General features: G+C 46.2%; 1 pseudogene; it reads left to right on the top strand.

Annotated features, from left to right (window-relative positions):
- Nucleotides 1-651: 651 nt before the first annotated feature.
- On the top strand, nucleotides 652-3,027 carry LOC119922216 (annotated as a pseudogene).
- Nucleotides 3,028-8,379: the final 5,352 nt, after the last annotated feature.

Genomic DNA, 8,379 nt, shown 5'->3' with positions numbered 1-8,379 from the left:
TGAGGAAATCATATGCCTGAGGAGATTTCTAAGAAGGCAGGTTTTCTGAAATACCTCCTGTCTCTAAGTTTGGCTGAAACATCTTATAATCTTCCGTATTGTTGGGCTTAATTTCCCCATCTGTTCAGGGAACAAATATCTTTTTACTGGAAAAGGATGGAAGAAGACTCTTCCTTGAAACCTTGCCTTATCTAGTTTTCTTTTCTGTTAGTATCAGGTGCCTTCAAAACCATGGGCTTCTTGCTTCTACACAGGGCATCAAAACAGTTGATAATCGTATTTTGATGATAAGAAGCAGCATGGAGTAGTGGATAGAGCAGAGGCCTGGGAGTCAGAAGATCATGGGTTCTAATTCCGGCTCAGCCACTTGTCTGCTACGTGATCTTGGGCACATCACTTCATTTTCTGTGCCGAATTTCCTTATCTAGAAAATGGGGACTGAGACTGTGAGCCTCACATGGGATGGGTCTCTGTCCAACTCGATTTCCTTGTATCCACCTCACTGTTTATAAAGTACCTGGTACATAGTAGTGCTTAACAAATGCCATCATTATTATTCTATGCCTCAAGGGCAATATCTCAAATATGATTTTCATGTTCTCCTCCTAGGAAAGAATAAGAAGAAATTCTTGGAACATCCATCCCTGAAGAATGAATCAACGACTTGGTTTACCCACTTTCAAGTGCACCAGGGAACTGGAGAAAGAAAATTGCACTATGGTGACTGAATTCATTCTCCTAGGATTCTCGGATCACTCTGAACTGCTGCTCTTCCTCTTCCTGGTATTCTTAGTCATGTACAGTATCACAGCGGTGTGTAATCTGGGCATAATGCTTTTGATCAAGATCAGCTCCCAAGTCATACACCCATGTACTTTTTCCTCAGTCATCTGTCATTTGTGGATCTCTGCTAATCCACCACTATCGTGCCCAAGATGTTGACCAACATCTTAACACAGGACCATGTCATTTCCTACCCAGGATGTTCGGTACAGTTTTACTTGTTCTGCACTTGTGTGGTCACTAAGGTCATCTTGCTGGCACCGTGGCTCAGTGGAAAGAGCCCGGGCTTTGGAGTCAGAGGTCATGGGTTCAAATTCCGGCTCCACCAATTGTCAGCTGTGTGATTTTGGGCAAGTCATTTAACTTATCTGTGCCTCAGTTACCTCATCTGTAAAATGGGGATTAAGACTTTGAGCCCCACGTGGGACAACCTGATCACCTTGTAACCCCCCAGTGCTTAGAAAAGTGCTTTGCACATAGTAAACACTTAACAAATACTATTATTATTATTACTATTGTTGACGACTTACATTCGCTTTGTGGCCGTGTTACCATTGCTATATATGGTCACCATGTCCCCAGAACTGTATCCATTCATTCATTCAATCATATTTATTGAATGCTTACTGTGGGCAGAGCACTGTACTAAGCGCTTGGGAAGTACAAGTCAGCAACATATACAGACGGTCCCTACCCAACAACAGGCTCACAGTCTAGAAGGGGGAGACAGACAACAAAACAAAACATGTAGACAGGTATCAAAACCGTCAGAATAAATAGAATTATAGCTATATGCACATCATTAACAAAATAGAGTAGTAAATATGTACAAGTAAAATAAATAGAGTAATAAATTTGTACAAATATATTAAAATGCTGTGGGGAGGGGAAGGAGGTAGGGTTGGGGGGAATGGGAAGGAGGAGAGGAAAAAGGGGGCTCAGTCTGGGAAGGACTCCTGGAGGAGGTGAGCTCACAGTAGGGCTTTGAAGGTAGGAAGAGAGCTAGCTTGGCGGATGTGTGGAGGGAGGGCATTCCAGGCCAAGGGTAGGACGTGGGCCAGGGGTCGACAGTGGGACAGGCGAGAACGAGGCACAGTGTGGAGGTTAGTGGCAGAGGAGTGCAGGGTGCGGGCTGTGCTGTAGAAGGAGAGAAGGGAGGTGACGTAAGAGTGGGCGAGGTTATGGGGAGCCTTGAAGCCGAGAGTGAGGAGTTTTTGCTTGATTCGTAGGTTTACAGGCAGCCCTTGGAGATTTTTGAGGAGGGGAGTGACATGCCCAGAGAGTTTCTGTACAAAGGTAATCCGGGCAGCAGAATGAAGTGTAGACTGAAGTGGGGAGGAGACAGGAGGATGGGAGATCAGAGAGGAGGCTGATGTAGTAATCCAGTCAGGATAGGATGAGAGATTGAACCAGCAAGGTAGCCGTTTGGATAGAGAGGAACGGGCGGATCTTGGCGATGTTGTGGAGGTGAGACTGACAGGTTTTGGTGATGAATTGGCTGTGTGGGGTGAATGTGGTTGCGGGCTTATGAGACAGGACGGATAGTAGTGCCATCTAAAGTGATGGGAAAGTCATTGACAGGACAGGGTTTGGGAGGGAAGGTAAAGAGCTCAGTCTTGGACATACTGAGTTTTGGATGCCAGGCAGACATCCAGATGGAGATGTCCTGAAGGCAGGAGGATACACTAGCCTGGAGGGAGGGAGAGAGAGCAGGGACGGAGCTATAAACAGCAGGTGACTGGGTCATACTTTTGTGGCATGGTGTTCCACGATTCACACATGCTTAGCCCTTAAAGTATCTTTCTTCTATTGTAAAAACGTGAACCACATTTTCTGTAACCTACCCCCTCCTATCATTGCCCTGCTCTGAGGTAAGCCTGAACAAGCTGTTACTGCTCACGGTGGCCGGCTTTAATGATATCAGTACCATTTTGATCATTCTTATCTCTTATAGGTTCATCCTCAACACCACCCTGAGAATCCCTTCAGCTACGGGCAGGCGTCGAGCCTCGCACCTGTGCCTCTCACTTCACAGCCATCACCGTCTTCTACAGGACCAGTTTCTTCATCTACTGCCGACCTCATACAGGCAAGACCATAGACACAGACAACGTGGCCCCTGTGTTGTACACCGTTATGATCCCCATGCTGAACCCCATGATATACAACCTGAGGAACAAAGATGTGAAACATGCTCTGAGGAAGTGAATTGGATCACCCCTTTCTCCTCAACACGCTATCTAACCTTGGCTTCACAAGGTTGTGAAGCCAACTCCGTCCTCTCTTGCTTCTCCTGTTATATCTCCGGCCGTTCATTCTCAGTCTCCTAAAAAGGGCTCCTCCTCACCCTCCCATCCCCTTACTCTAGAGGTTCCTCAATGGTCAGGTTTTGGTCCCCTTCTGTTCTCTATCTACATTCACTCCCTTGGTGAACTCACTTGCTCCCATGTCTTCAGCTATCTTCTCTACGATGATGACACACAAATCTTCACCTCCGCCCCTGCTCTCTCTCCCTCCCTCCAGGCTCTTATCTCCTCCTGTCTTCAGGACATCTCCATCTGGATGTCTGCCCGCAATCTAAAACTCCATAAATCCAAGACTTACCCTTATCTTCCCTCCCAATCCCTGTCCTCTCCCTGATTTTCCCGTCACTGTTATCAGCACTGTCATCCTTTCCGTCTCACAAACCTGAAACTTTGCTGTTATCCTCGACTCCGCTCTCTCGTTCACCCGACACATCCAATCCATCACCAAACCCTGTTAGTCTCACCTCCACAACATCGTCAAGATCCGCCATTTCCTCAAACCGCTACCTTGCTGGTTCAATCTCTCATCCTATCCCCACTGGATTACTGCATCAGTCTCCTCTCTAATCTCCCATCCTCCTGTCTCTCCCCACTTCAGTTTATACTTCACTCTGCTGCCCAGATTACCTTTGTACAGAAAGGCTCTGGGCATGTCACTCCATCACGTCGCCCCCTCCTACTTCACCTCCCTTCTCCACTTCTACAGCCCAGCCTGCACCCTCCACTCCTCTGCCGCTAACCTCCTCACTGTGCCTCGTTCTCACCTGTCCCACCTTCGACCCTCAGCCCACGTCCTTCCCCTGGCCTGGTATGCCGTTCCTCCACACATGCGCCAAGCTAGCTCTCGTCTTCCCTTCAAAGCCCTACCGAGAGCTCATCTCCTCCAGAAGGCCTTCCCAGACTGAGCCTCCTTTTTTCTCTCCTCTTCCCCATCCCCCCACCCAGCTACTTCCCCTCCCCATAGCACTTTTATATATTTGTACAGATTAACTACTCTATTTATTTTACTTGTACATATTTACTATTCTATTCATTTTGTTAATGTTGCACATATAGCTATAATTCTCTTTGTTCTGACGGTTTGGACACCTGTCTACATGTTTTGTTTTGTTGTATGGCTCCCCCTTCTAGACTGTAAGCACGTTGTTGGGTAGGACCTGTCTCTATATTGTTGCTGACTTGTACTTCCCAAGCGTATAGTACAATGCTCTGCACACAGTAAGCTCTCAATAAATACACTTGAATGAATGAATGAATGAACCAACTGAATTCCTAAGTCAAGCACCCAAACAAAGAAAACCTTTTCATTGTAGGTAGGACCATGGCCCAGTTCAAAGGGCATGGGTCTGGGAGTCAGAGAACCTGGGTTATAATCTCAGCTCTGCACATTTAGCTGCTGTGACCGTGAGCAAGTCACTTAATTTAACTGTGCATCTGCAAAATGGTGATTCAGCTCCTGTTCTCCCTCTTCAGACTGTGAGCCCCATAATGAGACTTGATGATCTGCCCGGGCTCTGTCCTTAAATGTGTTACTTTCCCTTAACCCCTGTTAAATTTCTTTCATGAAACGCTTCCTAAAGGGTCAAGTTTACCTTCAATTCTATTTCAATTTACCAAATGATAACCCCTCCTAAAAGCATGATATGCACAACCAGATCTGATAAACTGAATTGAGAAGCAGTGGACAAGCTGCTCAGGCCTGGGGGTCAGAAGGACCTGGGTTCTAATCCCAGTTCTGCCACTTGTCTGCTGTGTGACCTTGGGCAAGTCACTTTACTTCTCTGTGTCTCTGTTACCTCATCTGTAAAATGAGATTAAGACTGCTAGCCCTATGTGGTAAATGGACTGCACAACCTGATTAGCTTGTAGCTACCCCAGGGCTTGGTAGAGTGCCTAGCTCAAAGTATTCACTTAATGAATACCATTAAAAAAAGTCCGATAATAGGAACTGAATAAATGATAGATCTCTAGATGTTCCTATTCAAGGAGCTTGATTTTATTTTCTTTTGGAATCAGAAGGATACTTTCTTTGTGCTCTCTTGGATAGAGAAAATTATTAGATGTGACTTCACTTACGGTTTTGTTTCAAAACTCAGGACTGATAATTGGATTTTCAGCAATGGCCAGCATCTGTTTAAATACAAATGAGGGAGTATTCCCTAAAATAACAGGAAATAATCTTGGAAAAAGGAGTGGATCAGAAGCATAGGAAGTTGCCAGATTAATATATATATATATATATATATATATATATATATATATAATGAATCAACCCAACCTTCAACTCCCGGGAACTTCTAAAGCATTCTTTTCTGATCTTCTATTCAAAATTTTAAAATGAAATAATAGACATTAATACATATCAATAAATATATAATGCTATACAACTTTGGCCTCATGCTCTGCAAACAATATGTCTTCAATAAATAGCATTACTTGTTTAAGAAAATATCTAATTTTATATGACGAGCACTTAGCATGTCATCTCTTGCTAGTCTTTTACCCTCTGGATTTGTTCTAGTGTTGTCCATTTTTACTGTGGAAACAAGGAATAGGTCTCTGACACTCCTCCATGGACTTTCCATATGCGCACAATATCCTGTGCACACTGTGAGTCCTCAGGAAATAATAAAGTTGGGAATGTGCTAGGTGACAGTGCATAAGCAAAGTCATTGACTTTCTACCTCAATTAAAAAGTCGCCTTCACAAATCAGAGCCTGTCATATCCTTGGAAGTAATCTTTTTACCTAGAATTCTCTTCAGGACACCTTTCACCTCTTCATCCCTAAGACTGTAGATCAGGGGATTTAGCATGGGAGTGAAGACTGTCTAGGAGAGAGAAAGCAGCTTCTTGGTCTCAAGTGAGTAGGAGGATTTGACTCAGAAATAGGTCGAACCCGCAGCCCCAAAGAGCAGCTAGACCACAATGAGGTGGGGCGAGCACGTGGAGAAGGCTCTGTGACGTCCCTCACTGGAGGACATTTTAAGAATAGTGACGAGGACGTTGATGTAAGATACAATGATCAATCCAAAGGGCAGCATCAGGAAGATAACAGTCGCAGTTCATTCATTCATTCATTCAATCGTGTTTATTGCGTGCTTACTGTGTGAAGAGCACTGTACTAAGCGCTTGGGAAGTACAAGTTGGCAACATATAAAGACGGTCCCTACCCAACAACGGGCTCACAGTCTAGAAGGGGGACACAGACAACAAAACAAATCATGTGGACAGATGTCAAGTTGTCAGAACAAATAGAATTAAAGCTAAATGCACATAATAAACAAAATAAATAGAATAGTAAATATGTACAAGTAAAATAAAAAGAGTAATAAATCTATACAAACATCTATACAGGTGCTGTGGGGAGAGGAAGGAGGTAGGGCAGGGGGTCTGGGAAGGAGGAGAGGAAAAAGGAGGCTCAGTCTGGCAAGACCTCTTGAAGGAGGTGAGCTCTCAGTAAGACTTTGAAGGGAGGAAGAGAGCTAGCTTGGCCGATGTGTGGAGGGAGGGTCTTCCAGGCCAGGGGGAGGACTTGGGCCGGGGGTCGACGGCGGGACAGGCAAGAACGAGGTACAGTGAGGAGGTTAGCGGGAAAGGAGCGGAGGGTGCAGGCTGAGCTGTAGAAGAACAAAATGGAGGTGAGGTAGGAGGGGGCGAGGTGATGGAGAACCTTTAAAGCCGAGAGTGAGGAGTTTTTGCTTGATGCGTAGGGTGACAGGTGGCCACAGGAGATTTTTGAGGAGGGGAGTAACATGCCCAGAGCGTTTCTGTACGAAGGTGATCCGGGCATCAGCATGAAGTATAGACTGAAGTGGGGAGATACAGGAGGATGGGAGATCAAAGAGGGGTTGATGTGGTAATCTAGTTGGGATCAGATGAGAGATTGAACCAGCAAGGTAGCGGTTTGGATGGAGAGGAAAGAGGGGATCTTGGAGATGTTGTGGAGGTGAGACCGGCAGGTTTTGGTAATGGATTGGGTGAGAGGGGTGAACGAGAGAGCAGAGTCGAGGGTGACACCAAGCTTGTGGGATTGTGAGACAGGAAGGATGGTAGTGTCATCTACAGTGATGGGAAAGTCAGGAAGAGGAGAGGGCTTGGGAGAGAAGATAAAGAGTTCAGTCTTGGACATATTGAGTGTTAATTGGCGGGCAGACATCCAGATGAAGATGTCCTGAAGGAAGGAGGAGACCCGAGCCTGAAGGGAGAGAGAGAGAGCAGGGGCAGAGATGTAGATTTGGATGTCATCAGCATAGAGACGATAGTTGAAGCCGTGGGAGCGAATGAGGTCACCAAGGGAGTGAGTGTAGATAGAGAACAGAAGGGGAACAAGAACTGACCCTTGAGGAACCCCTACACTACGGGGATGGGAGGGGAGGAAGAGCCCGCAAAGAGACTGAGAATGAACGGCCGAAGAGATAAGAGGAGAGCCAGAAGAGGAAGTGTCGAAAGCAGCTGAGAGGTCGAGGAGGATTAGTATAGAGTAGGAGCCGCTGGATTTGGCAAGAAGGAGGTCATTGGTGACCTTTGATAGGGCAGTTTCGGTGTAGTGTAGGGGACAGAAGCCAGATTGGAGAGGGTCAAGGAGAGGGTTGGCATTGAGGAATTAGAGGCAGCAAGTATAGGCGACTCGTTCTAGGGTTTTGAAATGGAAGGGTAGGAGGGACAAAGGGCGATACCTAGAAGGGACAGTGGGGTCAAGAAAGGGTTTTTGTTTAGGATGGGGGACACGTGGTCATGCTTGAAGGCAGAGGGGAAGGAACCAGTGGAGAGTGAGTGGATGAAGATGGAAGTTAAGGAAGGGGTGAGAGATTTCATAAGATGAGAAGGAATGGGGTCTGAAGCACAGGTGGATGGAGTAGCACTTGAGAGGAGGGAGAAGATCTCATCTGAAGGTACTGCTGGGAAGGATGGGAGAGTAGTGGAAGGGGTTAAGAACGGGGGGGTTGGAGAAGAGGGAGGAGTGACTTTGGGGAGCTCAGACCTAATGGAGTTAATTTTACTAATGATGTAGGAGGCCAGATGGTTGGGGGTGAGGGATGGATGAGGGGGAGGAACAGGGGGCCTGAGAAAGGAGTTAAATGTACGGAAGAGCTGAAGGAGATGATGGGCATGGGTGTTAATAAGGGAGGAGAAATAGTTTTGCCTGGCAGAGAAGAGGGCAGTGTTAAGGCAGGAAAGGATAAACTTGAAGTGAACAAGGTTGGCTTGGTGTTTAGACTTTTCGCCAGCAGCGTTCAGCAGCTCGAGTATAAGAGTGAAGGAGGCAGGCAGTGGCAGTGATCCAAGGCT

Source organism: Tachyglossus aculeatus, unplaced genomic scaffold (genome assembly GCF_015852505.1).
Source record: "Tachyglossus aculeatus isolate mTacAcu1 unplaced genomic scaffold, mTacAcu1.pri scaffold_100_arrow_ctg1, whole genome shotgun sequence".
In the NCBI taxonomy this organism is placed as follows: Eukaryota; Metazoa; Chordata; class Mammalia; order Monotremata; family Tachyglossidae; genus Tachyglossus; species Tachyglossus aculeatus.
This window is presented reverse-complemented; position numbering and strand designations above follow the sequence as displayed.